Below are 19972 nucleotides of genomic sequence, written 5' to 3' on the forward strand. Positions count from 1 at the left end.
TCCATTGGTAACTCTTTTAGGATGTGTTTGATTAACTGATAAACAAGTAACTAATTATACCGAGCAAACCAAGGTGAGTTCATCTTTCTTGAGCATGCGTCCCGGTGGTTGGGACAGTCAGTGGGTATTCCTGGGAGGGACAAGTCTTTTGGGTTAAAACGGGAATGTTGGATAATATACTCTTCCTATCACCTTTAAAGTCCCTCCGTGTTGTTTGGTTACTGGGAAGGTAACATGGTATTAGTTAGTAGCGCTACTTAGGTTTGGCAACCTCACCCCGTATCTGGGAGAACGGGTGTTGAACTAATGACCTAGTCATGACCAATGCTTTGATAGGAGCATTGGAGAAAGGGCAAAATAATCAGAAGCCGTCTTGTATTGGGGTATTATCAACATTGTTTTCAACATTACTTCGGGAATTAACTTCAATGGATTAATTACATACTTGGTAAACAACGTTTTCGTAAAACTATGAACTCACCAGCGTTGTCTGATACACTTGTTGCATGCTCGCAGGTTGTTAGGTATTTTGGATTTGGGAACTTGCTGTCTGGAGTGGCTGGAGTGGTCATGGGTCGACAGGAAAGATTTATGTGACTGATTTCTTGATACTATACTTTGGTTTTGAAACAGTTTAATTTCGTTTCCTGATTGCTTCCGCTGAACTTATTGGTTTTCGTTTAAACTTACTGAAAATGTTTTTATTAATAATGGGGATTTTAATTATAACTTGTATGGGTTCAATGTAATTGGTGGCTCGTTTTTGGTACGTCACACGCCTATCAGGGACACTCCCTAGGTGGTATTTTGAGGGTGTGACACTTATAGTCAAGTAAAAATTTTAAGGGTTCTATCTTTGGAAGATTGGAACTCTAAGCCTTATAATTCAAAAACCCTTTCAAATTTCAGTGCTTATCCTCAATATAACTATTATGATTATCAAGATGCATGGGAATATGCGTTTCTTCTAAGAAATTTTGATCATTCTTGGTTCTTCCAGTTTGATGAAGATTTTTCAAATATTTATCCAAGATGGTTTGTTAAATGGTTTAAATATATGGGAATTATTCCAGAAGCTTTTCCCAAAGAAATTTCAGAAGCATTCTCAAGATTTGTCGAGTATTTTCAACATGATGGAACACCAATTTTTGAATATACTTTACAGTTTATGAGTGTTTTCAGAATTCCGTGGATTTGTTTATGGACTTACAATTTTCAAGAAGAAAGCCCTACAGAACTTTCTCCTCCATTGCTCTATAGACAATACAGATGTAAATGGTGGAATAAGTTTATCATTACAAAAGCAAATTCTCAAGCGGTTACAAAGTATTATAAGGAACTAACTGCTCAATATGAAACAAGTTTAAAGTCTCCAATTCGGGATATTAAAGCCAGCAATGAAGATCAAGAGTATATTCAAAGACTTTCAGGATGCAATTCTCCAGAAGAAATTTTAAGGATAGTCAATGAAATTCGACAGTCTCCATCCACTTCAAAACACTCATCCCCGGGGACTGAAGTTTTCCAAGATTCTCAAGACCCATATGATATGATATAAAAAAAAAAAAAAAAATTAATGAAATGATGAAAATTTGGAAAAATGATTATCTTCAAAAGTGGTGCAAGATAATTCAACAAGAAGACAATCAACTTTTCTTATTTTCAAGAATGCAGGAAATAATTCAACAAAGAGACAACCAACTTTTCAATTCTTCAAAATGGTGCAAATTATTCTCAAAGACGACAAACAATTTCTTCAACAAAGGCCGCTCCATACAGAAGATATTTTCAAAAATCAATAATGAAGACCCTTTTTCTCCATCTATAAAAAGGGAAGAAGATCAATGAAGAAGACATCTCACTTCATATAGAAAACCCATTTCTTATGTATGAAAAAACCCTCAAACCCAAAACTTGTATTATCAACCTCTCAATGTTCAAAATCTTTAGATTTTCAAATTATAGTTGCTCCTCCCGATTGTAAGGAAATTATTTGTAATCAAGATTTTCAATTAATAAACTCAGGTATATTTTAAATTTTTATCATGTTTATTTATATGCTTATTGATCTTGCCATCTCTCTATAATTCATATGTATGTTATATGTATGTTTTAATCTTCTTCACTGTCAAACGATCCTATACACACTTATATATATATATATATATATATATATATATATATATATATATATATATATATATATATATATATAACATGTCATTTTCTCTTTCAACCTTATAATTATTAGTGATATTTTATTTTAAATTTTAATTAATTATTCTATATTTTTAATAATTATTCTTTCACGATTTTGATGGTGGATAAAAACCAAATCTTTCTAATGCTTTAAAAGAATACAAATATTTTCTAAATGAATTCAGCTTGATTTTCCTCCATGTCATATATATCTATCATGTATTTATGGATAGAACATGATTTTTATTTGACCAGATCAAAAACAAATAAAAACTATTTGTCATCCTATAAATTCTCAATTATTTTATATAATGTGGTTTTGTCAAAATACTTTTGAAAATCTTATTCTAGTAAATAATTTCAGTTAGTTTCATGTGACATTGTCATATTTTCTTTGTTAACCTTACAATTTCTACTTATACTTTTTAATATTTTTCTGCACCTTATAAACCAATACTAAAGTTTTTGGTAAGTCAAATATTCAATATCATATTTTATGGTAATTGATATAATATCAAATTTAAATTCATACCTTGATTATATTCAAACTAATTTTTGTTATTATTTGTAATTTAAATTTTGTGATTTAATATCCTTCTATATATAAAATATTTAATTTAAATTCATACCTAGATTATCTCCAAACTTATTTTTGTTATTATCTATAATTTTAGTTTTGTGATTTTAATATCCTTCTATATAATATTGCTTTAATAACAAATTCACTATTAAATTTGATAATATGTTTAAATTATGTATAAAAAGGTAATAGGTTAGTTACCCGTGTGTTACACGGTTTAAACAATCTAAACTATATAATAAGTATTTCTTGTAAATACAAACCAAAGATGGAGACGTTTATATACCAAATTGACATAAATGAGTTAATATAAAGATGGTGTATGTTACTATTATAAAATTTATCAAAGAAACATGTAATCTTTGAAAATGATACCAAAATAAATATATTATATTATATAATACTTATTATTGTATTTACTTATTACATTATATTTAATGAGAAATAAAAAGTTACAGCTATAATTCGCAAATTACCAAAAATAATTTGAATCCAAAAAAAATTTACATAATTATTAGATTTTTAGCTTGATTTTAGCGACGTATTACAACATTTTGTTTTATATATATATTTAATGTTAGATAGTAATAAATTTTGAAAATAATAAGTTGAGTAAAGTATATGGATGATCCCTGTGATTTATCAAAATTTTGAATTTAATCTCTAATTTTTTTCAAAAATAAACGAACACTATAGGTAGTTAGTACGAACAATCAAGTTATATATTTAATTTAATAATAATAATATGACAAAACAAATATTGAACCTAACTATGTATAAATTTCTTAAAATAAACTAATAGACAATAATTAAAATCCCCATAATAAATAAATAAGATATTTGAGTGTGTTCTCTTTTCATCAAACAAATTTTAAAATTTATGGTTAGATATTTTATTAAAAAAAATATGTTTTGTTAATAAATAATTATGAATTTTTTTCTAGAAGAGATTAAATTAAAATTAAACTAAATAATATTTAATAGGAGGGTTATCTATAATTAATTAGAAGAGATTAAACTAAATAATAATTATCCATAAGATACATGGCCTAATATGATGATAAGTGTCCCAAAAATGGTTTCTTTTATTATATAGTATAGATAAGTTAAGAAAAACTCAATTTAAAAAACATCAATGCCAAGGTGAGGCTAGCCCACTTTGTAGAGCCATATGAATCTTAGAGGGAGGTTTGGGCAAGGGAGCCTTATATTTAATAATCGAATGACGTAGTTTTTGATCGGTTTCTCTAAGCTTAGATGCGTAACAACCTTATATTCACTTTCCCATGTTTAATATACAACATATATATATATATATATATATATATATATATAAAAGGTGTTTTTTGTGAGAAGGGTAAGAAAGAATCTAAACCATTAGATCTTTAATCTTGTCACACCCCCAAAATCCACCTGCGGATAACACCCGCTTCGAGGGCGTGACTGACCAGGATCCAGCCATCAATTACATTGAATAATTAAGTTGATAACAAAAGTAATACTTACTAACCATAAGATTAGCAAATATCAAGTTCAGAGTTTAAGGTTTTAAGTTCAAACAGTTAATAAGTAGCGGAAGCATAAGTAAAGTAGTTTAAACAAAGTTCATAATTCAAAATAAGGTAACACCCAACACGAGGGTGAACAGACACTACACGTTCCCAAGCAGCAAGCTCCTTCGTCACGGGTTACCTGCAAAGCATGCAGTAAGGGGGTCAACAATAATGCTGAGTGAGTTCACTAGTTGTCCAGTTTTAATTACCAAAAACTTGTTTCACCGGTTAATTTATCCGTTTATACATGCCATGGGGAGCTACCCCAAAAGTTAGCGACTAAACTGTTTTTCCAATACCGAACACTAGGTAACCGTTGCGTTTCCGCAGGATGCCCCGATGTCAATGTTCTATCATCATTGACGGATATCTGAGTACATTAGTTCACGACCGATCCCAAACCAGGGCACGGTGTGAGGCTGGTAAACACCTAAATAGCGCTATCAACTAATAACCCGTTCGCCTGAACCCGGCGACTAATCGGTATTTGTAGTAGGGACTTGAGTGATAGAGTTTCGTTTAGTGCCGTTAGTTGCAATCCGTATAAACAGTAATTAACCAAAAGGTTTCCCAATACCAGGGAAGGAAAAGTAAGTTTTTGTTCCCAATAACTAGGGAAGGTATGTAAATGGTATCCCCTTTTACCAGGGGATAGGGTTGTTAGTCTCGTGTCCCAAACCACCGGGACGCATGCTTTTAAGTTGTGAACTCACCTTGGGTTGCTCGGTAGGTTTAGGTTACTTGTCAATCACGTTGGTCACCACGTCCTAACATGGTTACCGGTATAGGTCAGGTTCGGTGTACAAGCATTCACGTAAAAACACATACAGGCACGTAACATGCATACAAGTAATAGTCGTGGGGTTATTGGGCCGGCCTAAACAATTAAGCAGTCAACAGTAACACATAACCCAGTCAACAGATAGCCCATAACACATAATGGCCCAATAACCTAAGTGGACAGCCCACTCGCAACCAGGCGGTCTCGAGTCGTAACCAGGAGGTTTCGGCTTGTCACGTTATGGTTGCGAGTCGCAACCGTGGTCTCGAGTTGTCACGTTGTGGTTGCGAGTCACAACCGTCGTAGTCTCGAGTCGCAATCGTGTGGTTTCGACTTGTCATGCTATGGTTGCGAGTCGCAACTGCGTGGTCTCGAGTCGGAATGCTGTGGTTGCGAGTCGCAACGGTGCGGTTGCGAGTCGTAATCCTGTCCCTTTCATGTACACGTGATGATGCAGATATGACAGTCCAATTTGTACATATGAAATCAGACCCAGATTAGGAAACTACCAATAAGGTTTCTACAAACACTTTTCCAAATCTGACCATTAAACCAAATAGATCAAACTTTGCCATTTTTAAAACCTTCAAACCATATTCAACAAGTTCATCTTATGTTCTTAGTTTTCTAGGGTTTTCATGCCAACATAATCACACATTTATGAACCGAAAATCACATATTTCTAGCAAGATCATCATGAAAGAACAAGAAACACACATGTTTGTAGCCGAGATCTCCTATTTAACAACATCATTTTTGCAAGAAACTTTAAAGCATAGTATAGTTGGCTATGAACACTTGTAAACTACCATTATCAAGTCATTTTAAACATGTTATCATATATTTCCAATCTTTACAAAACCACCTAATGATCATGCATAAAACTACTAACCAAATATTTTTTTAGTTCATATACATATCATTCAAGCAAGAATACAAGGCATTTATTACACACTAACCGGTTAAGAAGAAGGAGAAGGAGCCGAAACAAAGGAAAGGAACCGAGAAGATGGAATGTCCGAGTGATAGTCTTGACCGAGTTTCTTGTCCGGGATCCTTGCTTGAACCGAAAATTGGAAGGGATTGGGGTGTGTTGTTAAGGGTTTCTAGTTGAGAGAAAAATAGTAGAAGTGTGTTTGTATGTTGTGTATGAAATGAGGGAAAGTGGGGAAAGGTGGGGTATATATACCAAGGGATGTTTCGGGTTGGGCTTGGGGTTTCGGCCCAAACCGGTTACGGCTCAAAGGCCCACTCGAGACCGAGTGGCCCACTCGCAACCGCCCGGTTGCGAGTCATGGCCTCGGGTCGTGGTCTCGGCTCTCATATATATATATATATAATACATACATACATCACATATCATGCACAAAGGTCACGTTTTCATTAATAATAATCATATATACACAAAATATTACAAGGTGTTCGTTCGGAAAAACCTAGAGTGTCACATTATCCCCAAGTTTTAAGAACTTTCGTCCCGAAAGTTAAGGCAGCCACTGTCAAGCTAGTGTGTTTCAACGGGGTGTCACATCATCCCCCCGTTAGTTTGGAATTTCGTCCCGAAATTCGGTTGTAGCTTCAGTGCTGGGGTTTTCGTTTGGGAATAACTGGGGATACTTAGACTTCATCTGGTCTTCCCGCTCCCAGGTAAACTCTGGGCCGCGTCGTGAGTTCCAACGAACTCGCACAAGGGGTATCTGGCTACGTTTGAGGGTTTTGATCTCTCGATCCGTGATCTCAATCGGTTCCTCAGTAAAGTGTAGCTGTTCATCAATCGTCAGTTCTTTAAAAGGAATCACAAGGGTTTCATCCGACAAACACTTCTTCAGGTTAGATACGTGGAATACGTTGTGCACTGCACTCAGCTCTGCAGGCAGGTTCAATCTATAAGCAACCTTACCGATTTTCTCGGTAATTTCGAATGGTCCCACATATCGTGGATTCAGCTTGCCTCGTTTACCAAAACGAACCACACCCTTCCAGGGTGAGACTTTAAGTAGAACTCGGTCCCCGACCTGGAATTCTAACGGTTTCCTACGCTTGTCAGCGTAGCTTTTCTGACGGTCACGAGCTGCCGCCATGCGTTGCCTGATCTGTGAAATCTTTTCCGTTGTATCTACCACTAGTTCTGGGCCTGTGAGTTGACTATCACCGACTTCCGCCCAGCAAAGAGGTGATCGGCATTTACGACCGTACAATGCCTCAAAAGGTGCCGCCTGAATGCTAGTGTGATAGCTGTTGTTGTAGGAGAATTCCACCAGCGGTAGATGCTTCTCCCAGTTCTTGCCAAAATCGATCACACATGCTCTAAGCATGTCTTCCAGGGTTTGGATGGTGCGTTCAGACTGCCCATCCGTTTGCGGGTGATAAGCGGTGCTCATGTCCAAACGTGAGCCAAAGGATTTGTGCATAGCTTGCCACAACTCGGAAGTAAAACGAGCGTCTCGGTCAGAAATAATAGAAGTTGGCACCCCGTGCCTGGAGACTACTTCCTTTAAATAGATTTCTGCCAAGGTTGAGAACTTGTCTGTTTCCTTAATGGCCAGAAAGTGTGCAGACTTAGTCAATCGATCTACTATCACCCAAATAGTGTCATTCCCGCGTTGGGATCTAGGTAGTCCTGTAACGAAATCCATGGAAATCTGTTCCCATTTCCACTTCGGGATTTCCGGTTGCTGCAGTAGGCCTGCTGGTTTCTGATACTCGATCTTGACTCTTGCGCAGGTCAAACATTTGCCAACGTAGGCTGCTATGTGGGCTTTCATGCCAGGCCACCAGTATGTGGTTCTTAAGTCGTGGTACATCTTATCTGAACCAGGATGTACTGAATAACGGGACTTATGGGCTTCGTCCATCACAAGCTCTCGTAAATCCCCGTAAAGTGGGACCCAAATGCGCCCTGCCACATAGTAGGCGCCGTCTTCTTTCTGTTCTAGTTGCTGCCTCGATCCTCGCAGGGACTCAGCCCTGATGTTTTCCGGTTTCAGAGCTTCAATCTGAGCATTTCGAATCTGGGTAGGGAGACTAGACTGGATGGTAAGTTGTAATGCTCGCACGCGCTTTGGTATAGTGTTTTTCCGGCTGAGGGCGTCTGCCACAACATTGGCCTTGCCCGGATGATACTTGATGGCGCATTCATAATCGTTCAAAAGTTCAACCCATCGACGTTGTCGCATGTTTAATTCCTTTTGCTTGAAAATATGCTCGAGACTCCTGTGATCGGTGTAAATGGTGCACTTGGTACCGTACAGGTAATGTCTCCATATCTTAAGCGCAAATATCACTGCTCCCAGTTCCAAGTCGTGTGTTGTGTAGTTCCTTTCGTGTGTCTTAAGTTGTCGAGAGGCGTAAGCAATAACTTTCTCGCGTTGCATCAACACGCAACCGAGCCCGTGAATAGACGCATCGCAGTAAACCACAAAGTCGTCCGTTCCTTCAGGTAACGAGAGAATAGGAGCACTGCAGAGGTTATCCTTAAGCCTCTGAAAAGCAGATTCCTGTGCTTCATTCCACTTGTAGGTGACGCCTTTCTGAGTGAGCGTAGTGAGGGGTTGTGCAATCTTTGAGAATCCCTGAATGAATCTGCGGTAGTAACCTGCCAATCCCAAGAATTGGCGAACTTCAGTAGGAGTCTTAGGGGTAGGCCAATTCTTTATAGAGTCGATCTTTGCAGGGTCGACGTGGATTCCGTCCTTGTTAACCACGTGCCCAAGGAAATGGACTTCTCGAAGCCAGAAGTCGCATTTCGAGAACTTGGCATACAGTTGCTCATTGCGAAGGAGTTCGAGGATAAGGCGTAGATGCTGTTCATGCTCTTCTTGACTTTTCGAGTAGATCAAGATGTCGTCTATAAACACGATCACGAATTTGTCGAGGTAGGGTTTGCATACTCGGTTCATGAGATCCATGAACACTGCAGGGGCGTTGGTCATTCCAAAGGGCATAACGAGGAATTCATAATGACCATAGCGAGTTCTGAATGCAGTTTTGGAGATATCTTCATTACGGACCCTTAACTGATGGTAGCCTGATCGCAGGTCAATCTTAGAATAGTAGCTTGATCCTTGCAATTGATCGAATAGGTCATCGATTCGAGGGAGAGGGTAACGATTCTTGATGGTGACCTTGTTCAACTCACGATAGTCAATGCACATTCGGAACGTGCCATCCTTCTTCTTAACAAAGAGTACCGGTGCTCCCCAGGGCGATGAACTAGGGCGGATAAATCCTTTATCCAATAGTTCTTGTAGTTGCGTCGAGAGTTCCTTCAATTCTGCGGGGGCTAGACGATAAGGCGCACGAGCTATAGGCGCTGCTCCGGGAGCTAGCTCGATTTGGAATTCGACCTGACGATGGGGAGGGAGTCCAGGTAATTCCTCAGGAAATACCTCGGGATAGTCGCGTACCACAGGAAAATCTTCAATCCTCTTTTCCTTTTCCTGCGTGTTGGTGACAAGTGCCAAGATAGCGGTGTGCCCTTTTCGTAAACACTTCTGGGCTTTCAAGAACGAGATAACGCCGGAGATTTCTCCACTTTTGCCACCTTGTACAATGAGGGGTTTGCCAGAACGGCGAGGAATACGAACTGCTTTCTCTTGACAGAGGATCTCAGCGCGATGCTTGGATAACCAATCCATACCAATAACGACGTCGAAGCTTCCAAGAGTAACAGGGAAAAGGTCGATACTAAATGTCTGACCAGACAACTCTAGTTTGCAGCCTTTGACCACATGTGAGGCCTCGATGTTTCTACCATTAGCTAACTCGACGATATGAGGAGAACTTAGTAACGAAAGCGGACGCTTAAGCTTCTTACTAATACGTAGGGATACATAACTAGCATCGGCACCGGAATCAAATAACACAGAAACATAACGATCATCGAGTAGGAACTTACCCGTCACGACATTGGGGTCATTCCTTGCTTCACCAGCTCCAATCACAAAAGCCCTTCCTCTAGCACCATTCCCAGCATTGTTGTTTTGATTGTTGTTCCCAGCTCCCTGATTATTGTTGCGGTTCTGATTCAGTTCAGGGCAATCCTTCTTAAAGTGCCCTGTTGCCCCACATTTAAAACATGCTCGGTCGTTTCCTTGCTGCTGTTGCTGTTGAGGTTGTTGCTGATTCTGTCTGGCTGGGAACTGACTTCTACAGTCCTTGGCTTCGTGCCCCATCTTGTGGCATCGCTGACACTGGCCCTTGTTACATGCCCCATTGTGGTGTCTGTTACACTTGTTGCACTTTGGGTAGCTTCCCCGGTAGCCACCCTGTTGCTGAGTGACTTTGTTGTTTTCAGTCTTCCTTTGCTGCGCTGGGGCCTGAGTGGGGTTAGCATCCTTGCTCTGACTTCCTTCCCACTTACGCTTGTTGTCACTAGAAGTTCCGACAGTAGCACTGATCCTTTTGGGCAACCTGCCCTCCTCTACGGCCTGATCAGTGAGTTTGTGAGCAAGTCGAACGATCGGCTGAATGGTAGTGTGGTTGGCTGAAGTTACATGGCTTCGAATTTCTGGAGCCAAACCCTTGATGTACAGTTCGATTCTTCGATACATAGGTCGAGACATGTTTGGGCAAAGAGCAGCATAATCGTTGGACAGCTTGGTGTAAGTTTCAATTTCCGACCCAACCATCTTGAGCTCATAGTACTCATTCTCAAGCTTGTGGATGTCATCCCGGTGACAGTATTCCTCCCTAATCATGTCCTTGAAATCCTCCCACGCAGTAGCATTAGCAGTTTCCAAACCAAACATCTGAATCTGCGCCTTCCACCAAGAAAGCGCGCTTCCTTCAAGCGTAGCAGTAGCAAATTTCACCCAATTTGCTGGGGGACACTCACAGACAGCAAAGACAGCTTCAATTTTCTCAATCCAATGCAGAAGACCTATGGCACCCTCAGTGCCGTTGAAAGGGAGAGGCTTGCAATCCATGAAAGTTTTGAAAGTACACACGGGTGGTTGCGCAGGTGCATGCTGACCTATAGGGTGAGAAGCGAAACGTATAGACTTAGAGGCGAAAAGACGATGGGGCGGTAGGATCTAAACATCCTAAAACAACGAGCTTACCTATAGGGTGAGCTGCGAAAGCCGCAGCCACTGTGTTGAGTAGGTTAGTGAACTGAGCCTGAGTCATGTTAATGTTTCCCCTTCCACGTCCACTCATTGTCTTCACAACCAGAAAACACAGTATGAGTGTGATGTAGCGAGAACGAGATAGAAGAGGGAGGTGTATCTATCTAACTAGGCACACTAGTACGTATAGCATAACAGGAAACAAAGGGTAAGCAAACAAGTAAGCACTGGTCCGAGCTATGAGGTCAAAAGTGTTGAGCCTTGTACTTGGAGTGTAGTGTCGTCACGAGTCACGGGTTATAGTCTGGTTTTCTCCAAAAAGATTTTCCCCTTTTTAAAACCAAGTTCACTATAACCAATGGCTCTGATACCAATCTGTCACACCCCCAAAATCCACCTGCGGATAACACCCGCTTCGAGGGCGTGACTGACCAGGATTCAGCCATCAATTACATTGAATAATTAAGTTGATAACAAAAGTAATACTTACTAACCATAAGATTAGCAAATATCAAGTTCAGAGTTTAAGGTTTTAAGTTCAAACAGTTAATAAGTAGCGGAAGCATAAGTAAAGTAGTTTAAACAAAGTTCATAATTCAAAATAAGGTAACACCCAACACGAGGGTGAACAGACACTACACGTTCCCAAGCAGCAAGCTCCTTCGTCACGGGTTACCTGCAAAGCATGCAGTAAGGGGGTCAACAATAATGCTGAGTGAGTTCACTAGTTGTCCAGTTTTAATTACCAAAAACTTGTTTCACCGGTTAATTTATCCGTTTATACATGCCATGGGGAGCTACCCCAAAAGTTAGCGACTAAACTGTTTTTCCAATACCGAACACTAGGTAACCGTTGCGTTTCCGCAGGATGCCCCGATGTCAATGTTCTATCATCATTGACGGATATCTGAGTACATTAGTTCACGACCGATCCCAAACCAGGGCACGGTGTGAGGCTGGTAAACACCTAAATAGCGCTATCAACTAATAACCCGTTCGCCTGAACCCGGCGACTAATCGGTATTTGTAGTAGGGACTTGAGTGATAGAGTTTCGTTTAGTGCCGTTAGTTGCAATCCGTATAAACAGTAATTAACCAAAAGGTTTCCCAATACCAGGGAAGGAAAAGTAAGTTTTTGTTCCCAATAACTAGGGAAGGTATGTAAATGGTATCCCCTTTTACCAGGGGATAGGGTTGTTAGTCTCGTGTCCCAAACCACCGGGACGCATGCTTTTAAGTTGTGAACTCACCTTGGGTTGCTCGGTAGGTTTAGGTTACTTGTCAATCACGTTGGTCACCACGTCCTAACATGGTTACCGGTATAGGTCAGGTTCGGTGTACAAGCATTCACGTAAAAACACATACAGGCACGTAACATGCATACAAGTAATAGTCGTGGGGTTATTGGGCCGGCCTAAACAATTAAGCAGTCAACAGTAACACATAACCCAGTCAACAGATAGCCCATAACACATAATGGCCCAATAACCTAAGTGGACAGCCCACTCGCAACTAGGCGGTCTCGAGTCGTAACCAGGAGGTTTCGGCTTGTCACGTTATGGTTGCGAGTCGCAACCGTGGTCTCGAGTTGTCACGTTGTGGTTGCGAGTCACAACCGTCGTAGTCTCGAGTCGCAATCGTGTGGTTTCGACTTGTCATGCTATGGTTGCGAGTCGCAACTGCGTGGTCTCGAGTCGGAATGCTGTGGTTGCGAGTCGCAACGGTGCGGTTGCGAGTCGTAATCCTGTCCCTTTCATGTACACGTGATGATGCAGATATGACAGTCCAATTTGTACATATGAAATCAGACCCAGATTAGGAAACTACCAATAAGGTTTCTACAAACACTTTTCCAAATCTGACCATTAAACCAAATAGATCAAACTTTGCCATTTTTAAAACCTTCAAACCATATTCAACAAGTTCATCTTATGTTCTTAGTTTTCTAGGGTTTTCATGCCAACATAATCACACATTTATGAACCGAAAATCACATATTTCTAGCAAGATCATCATGAAAGAACAAGAAACACACATGTTTGTAGCCGAGATCTCCTATTTAACAACATCATTTTTGCAAGAAACTTTAAAGCATAGTATAGTTGGCTATGAACACTTGTAAACTACCATTATCAAGTCATTTTAAACATGTTATCATATATTTCCAATCTTTACAAAACCACCTAATGATCATGCATAAAACTACTAACCAAATATTTTTCTAGTTCATATACATATCATTCAAGCAAGAATACAAGGCATTTATTACACACTAACCGGTTAAGAAGAAGGAGAAGGAGCCGAAACAAAGGAAAGGAACCGAGAAGATGGAATGTCCGAGTGATAGTCTTGACCGAGTTTCTTGTCCGGGATCCTTGCTTGAACCGAAAATTGGAAGGGATTGGGGTGTGTTGTTGAGGGTTTCTAGTTGAGAGAAAAATAGTAGAAGTGTGTTTGTATGTTGTGTATGAAATGAGGGAAAGTGGGGAAAGGTGGGGTATATATACCAAGGGATGTTTCGGGTTGGGCTTGGGGTTTCGGCCCAAACCGGTTACGGCTCAAAGGCCCACTCGAGACCGAGTGGCCCACTCGCAACCGCCCGGTTGCGAGTCATGGCCTCGGGTCGTGGTCTCGGCTCTCATATATATATATATAATACATACATACATCACATATCATGCACAAAGGTCACGTTTTCATTAATAATAATCATATATACACAAAATATTACAAGGTGTTCGTTCGGAAAAACCTAGAGTGTCACAAATCTAATGGTTGAGATCTTGATGGCAATCTTTTAATAGTGTAAGAATTAAAATAATTAATTTTCTAGATTAAGGGTATAAAGGTAAAATTAACATTTTTAAATTTAGAAAGTCACATGCAATCCACATGCAAGTCCCCCCCCCTCTTTTTTAAACGTTAATAACTTTTTAAATGTAACTTTTTTTTTAAATTACACCATAATAACGAGTGTTTTTTTATCTTTAATATGAGTACCATATTGTTATACATATGTAGAGAAAAAAATTATGTTTCGATTGGATGTTTTAGTCCATGGTATTTTTTCTATGTTCATACAATGGTGTTTTCATTGTATTGTGATTCAAGGCGTTGTGTTTTACAGTAAAACACCATATGGAAATATACAACTTAATGTAGAAAACACCATTCAAAACTAACGATGTGCAAAAAAAAGACACTGCAACATAATATCTACAACATAACACCATACGCAAGTAATCAAACTGTAGAAAAAAAAAACAACTGGTATAAAAAACACCCTTCAACTTCAATAGTATATATCAAAACACCATGTACATATAAAAACACCATGGAAGGATTACACACGGGGTCATTAAATAAACTCGTATACTAAACGAAAATCACGCATGCAAAAAACACCATACACTATAACATCAAAGGGGCAAAAACCATATTCATCAGAAAACTAATCAGATTAAAATTCAAAATTAGAATTCCTAAAATAACTACCTAAATTCAGTTACATTTATTTAAGCCTAAAATAACTACCTAAATTCGGTTACATTAATTTAATCTTTAATTAGAATTATTAGTACAATTACCATTATATCCTTGATGTAATAAAATGGATAGGGAAAGATCTAATGCATGATATTCTTTCTTACCCTTCTTACACTTTTGGTCTTTTTTATAGGATCCTCTATATATATATACTAGGTTATCACCCGCGAACTTCGCGGGTAGGAAAATTTACTTTATATTAATCAAACTATGTCAGAAAGTTGTTTTATAATTGTTTTGAATTGAAAGTTGTAGTCATTAGGGTTGCGAACAAACTTGTTTTATAATTGTTTTGAATTGAAAGTTGTAGTCGTTAAGGTTGCGAGTAAGGTCAGAAACTTTGGGCAAGAACCGAAGCCAGAAATTTGCCTCACTGAATGACCCACGACAAAAAAAAAAAACTTTTATTTATTACAGATTATTAGAACTTTATTAATATTTTGTCCGTTCTTTATTATAACACTTAACATGTACAAAAAATAAAAAATAAAAAAACTATAATGAATTCTCCAAGGCTTTAACACCACCATTGTCACCAACCTTTGAAACACACAAACACAATATCTTTTGATATGCACAATCACATTGGTTGAGTACCACACATATAGGCCAAACAGGTTGAAAGTTGACTGTAGTGCAATCCAAATTTCAAATGCATAGTTTTCAAATGTATTTATTATTGTTATAATATTATTTACGTAACTATATTTGACCTATTAATTATTATTTACAAAACATACTAAAAGTGGTTTTTGAAACTTTAAAAGTTAAACATATGAGGTAAAATCTTACTTCATAATAATAGATTGTCAATTTGTAAACAAAATTATTACCTCAAAATTATAAAATAAATCTATCTATGGAGTATGCATTGGTAAACATACACGACATTCTCAAAATTACAGAGACAAATTTCAATAGTTTGTTTGATTTACAAAATATTTTATAAATTGATATTAACAAACGAGAAAAAATAAATATAAAATATAAATTATTAATGTTTAGTTTATTAACAAATTCGAAACCTTAAAGTTTTACCTACTTTGATTTTAAAAATATAAGAAAGTACTCACGGTTACGTTATTGATGGTTTTAAATTCAATTTGTTTGTTTTTAAAAATAAATTAATTTGGAAATTCAAATTGTTTGTGTAAAAAAGTATTCATGTGTCTTTATTTATCAAATAAAACATTGTATCCAAATGACTTGTTTTTGTATAATAAAACATAAATGATATTAGTTTGTATTGATACAAAAATTTCCATGATCACAACATCAAACGGAATTTGATCCATTATACGAAACACCTAGTAAAATGGAAACGTATAATAAAACATAAATGATATTAGTTTGTATTGATACATGAAAAAGAGATTGTGTATTACTTAAGAATTTTTCAAAAAACTTGGTTGAAGAAACCAAAGAATAGAATGAAAGTTGATATGTAATGGAGATGTATGTTGTAATTTATATAAAATGATATTATAAATGGAATGTTCTTTTATGATGGGAAATTTAATAAGATAATTTTTAAATCTTAGACTTAATAAGATACCTTTTTAGGTTTTAACAACACCAAAATGAACAGATTTGACAACATGGGCTTCAAGATCTTGACTAAGCATGTACGAACACATGTCCTTCGCATAATCATCCCAAAGAGTTAAATCAACCTCAACATCTCTAAAAAAAGAATATAGACAATTAATTTCAGATTAACAAAATTAGGTAATATTTATAAAATATAAAGGAAAAAAATAATGTAAATTGTATTACTCGAGATCTTGAAGCTTAAGATTGAGGCGTTTTCAAATGCAGATTAAATTTTCAGACCCGCGAAGTTCGCGGGTGAATTTGAGTACTGGTTTGATGATTAAAGACTGAAAGCTCGAAAATTTTATTTCCAACCATTGAAAAGACAAAGATAGATCGCCTGTCTAAGGCAAGATCGTTTACCATCTCAGAACATCTATGAGTAAAAACACAGCTGTCAGTTAATCCGTCCATCTTAACGTTCCAAAATCTATCTCCTAAATAAAGAGTTGATTGACCACCTTTGAAAATTTTCCCATAAAATTGCCTCCAAAATTCATCAGCCATGACCTGCATAGGCAGTGATAATTAAAAATTAATTTAAAAACCAATATACAGAAAGAAATCATTATTCACCATACTGATTGTATAATATACTACTTACAATAACGTCTTCGTCAGGTGTGATTTTGGATATAAAGCAGTATTGATGAACAAATGATTTAAACACCATTAGAAAGAATGATGCCCATAAAATTGCCTCCAAAATTCATCAGCCATGACCTGCATAGGCAGTGATAATTAAAAATTAATTTAAAAACCAATATACAGAAAGAAATCATTATTCACCATACTGATTGTATAATATACTACTTACAATAACGTCTTCGTCAGGTGTGATTTTGGATATAAAGCAGTATTGATGAACAAATGATTTAAACACCATTAGAAAGAATGATGATTGTCCAAATGACTGAAACATAAGATAGTTATTTTTTCTTATACAACTATCCCGAACAACTTTGGTGAAGCCATCAGCAAGAACAGGGCCAACATCAGTTTTTTTCAGTCTTACAAACCATAACTTGTTGCCATCAACAATCTTAACTGAATCTTTGTAAGGTGGTTGGTCTCCCCAAATCATTGAAGCAGAGTCATTAGGTATTTGCTATGAGTTTAAAACAAAATTAAAAAAAAAAGACAAACATCAGTTTACTAAAAATATGATTAGTATTTAGAATACCAATAACCGTACCAAAAAATATCGGGCCATCTTCCTTAATAAGCTTTAAAAATGAAGGACTGTTGTTCATGGGATCCATATCTGAAAATAAAATATGAAGGTTTTTTACAAAATTAAACGGTAAAGTATTTATAGAAACACAATCAATATTTCTCAATAAGCTTTAAAACTTATCTCAATAGTTTTGTTATTACCGATTCACCCACTATTGTTGGTAGGGTAGCCAATGCAGATGCAGCCTGTATTCTTATCTTGAAAATAGAAGAATTACTGAGCGAAGTAAAAGAATACAAAAAACTGAAGGAGCCCTATGCAGAGCAAAGTAAACACAAAATCCAAATACCTATTAGTTCATCAAAGCACTTATTCTGCAATCCAAATAAAAAAAACTCGGTAAAATAAGTTTAAAATATACCTTCACATTATGTTTTATATCCAAGTCAAAACACAAAATAATACATTGAAAGAAATTATAAAGCAAGAGAATTCAAGTAATAGAAATATAGAATTTTGATGTTAATTACCTTAGCGCCATCCCCTGTAAGCGGAAGAGAATAATCAATTAACAAAGAAACCTTCTTATATCACTCCATCAATTCTGTCACATTAAAGATGAATTAAGTTAATTGAAAAAAGGAATGGCTAAATGGATGAAACACATTAATGGTTTACTTCCAAATTTAAATTTAAAAAAAATGATTGACTTCCAAATTTAAAATCAAACACATTAATGGCAAACTTCAAAATTTAAATTTAAGATAATGATTGACTTCGAAATTAAAAATTTAAAATCACACACAATAATGGTTTACTTCAAAATATAAATTTAAAATAATAATTGACTATCATTATACCGGATCAAAAAACACCAAAAACGATAAAATTAAACTTACCTCTTGTGTTCGAAAAAGATTCAGACTCCTGCAGTTGCATACGTCATCATCAATAAGTTCAAGACATTGACCATATGGAACTTTTCCTTCCCACAATAAGCTTGCAAAATCATACGGTATTTCCTATGAATCGAAACAAAAAACATATAAGCTTAAAATTTAATTTTAATGGTTTAAAACATATATGTAACAACCAATAAATATTTTTAAGAGTTAAATGCTTGGTTGGTCCCTGTGGTTTGCCAAAATTGCAGACTTGGTCCTAGTGGTTTACTAATTACACGCGTGATCCCTGTTGTTTTCAAAAATGCACTCGGTTGGTCCCCAGCCCTATCATCAGTTAAATTTCTCAGTTAACTATGTATGAAATGACTATATTACCCCTGAATAATTAAAAACAAATAAAAATATATATATATAAAGAACTCATCTTCTTCAACCTCTTTCTCATCTCTTCCTTTCCCTATCAACCACCACTCCACCAGCCACCATCTAGTGACACCACCACCACCTAACTCTTCAAAATAATAACAATAATAATCCTCACGTTAATCCGCCCCAATTTCAAAATCTTCAAAAATATCTTCCATACTCACGAGTTTGTTCATCATCTCTTTCATGTGATTTGCAGGTTTCATTCTCATCCAATTAACCTACATTTTCATTCATATTCACTCATTCTTCGTCAATGTTCTGATCCGATGGCCTTCAAATCCACGACCAGAAGACCTCCGATCGGAGATACGTCACCATCGACGGAAGATTCGCCGGAATATTCCTCTTCTAAAGCTACTCCGGCGTTCAAATCCACGACTAGAAGAGCTCCGATCGGAGATTCATCACCGTCAACCGACGAATCGCTGACGTCATCGTCGTCTAAAGCTCACCGGCGTTCTAGAAGCGTAAGCAGATTCTCACGGCGGATTCCAGCTGAATTTGAACCGGTAACAGTTCCTACACCGAGACGGAAGTTCGTTAACACCGTTAGAGGCTCCGATTTTCCGGAAATTAGTCTCGATGATCTCGCAATCGAGTTTTTCTCCGGTAATGATAACGGTTCTGAGTTGGATATTGAGAGTGTAAGCAGTGGAAGTAGAAGTAGTCGATGTGTTGGTAATGGTGGTAATGATGGTAATGGTGCTGGTTCTAGTGGTGGTGGTGCAGTTAGGGTTGTTTCTAACGGTGATTCGAGGAGGAGACGTTCCGTTTCGGTTGCTTGGCGTCAGATTAGTGACACGGAGGTAATTTCTGGTTTGGTGTTCATGTGTTTGTTGAGAATTGCAGAGTAGTATGTATTCTGCAATGATATCTATTTGCTTAACTGCTTTTAATCTATTGATTAAGAAACTGTCATGTTTGTAGATTAACTAGACCGAATTTGGTAGGTTGTGTGTATAGATATGTGTGCTTTTAAACACCTGATGAAGATGATGATGGTGATATGCAGTGGGTTTTGTTAATAAGAAAGGGTATTTTGGTCATTTAACATGGATTTAACTGAGATATTTAACTGATGTTAGGGCTGGGGACCAACCGAGTGCATTTTTGACAACTTTTGGGACCAAGCGTGTAATTA

General features: G+C 37.1%; 2 long non-coding RNA genes across 2 annotated transcripts; both read right to left on the reverse strand.

Moving 5' to 3' along the window:
• Positions 1-16276: 16276 nt before the first annotated feature.
• On the reverse strand, positions 16277-17007 carry LOC110903936. Its single transcript, XR_002572264.1, has 3 exons — positions 16925-17007; positions 16504-16830; positions 16277-16410 (listed from the first exon to the last, which is right to left on the reverse strand). It is a non-coding gene; the product is annotated as an uncharacterized LOC110903936 (long non-coding RNA).
• Positions 17008-17845: 838 nt separating this feature from the next.
• LOC110903932 lies at positions 17846-18434 on the reverse strand. The gene is made up of 3 exons (XR_002572262.1): positions 18397-18434; positions 18028-18101; positions 17846-17871 (listed from the first exon to the last, which is right to left on the reverse strand). It is a non-coding gene; the product is annotated as an uncharacterized LOC110903932 (long non-coding RNA).
• Between the last annotated feature and the right edge of the window lie 1538 nt (positions 18435-19972).

Source organism: Helianthus annuus, chromosome 2 (assembly GCF_002127325.2).
Source record: "Helianthus annuus cultivar XRQ/B chromosome 2, HanXRQr2.0-SUNRISE, whole genome shotgun sequence".
Taxonomy (NCBI): Eukaryota; Viridiplantae; Streptophyta; class Magnoliopsida; order Asterales; family Asteraceae; genus Helianthus; species Helianthus annuus.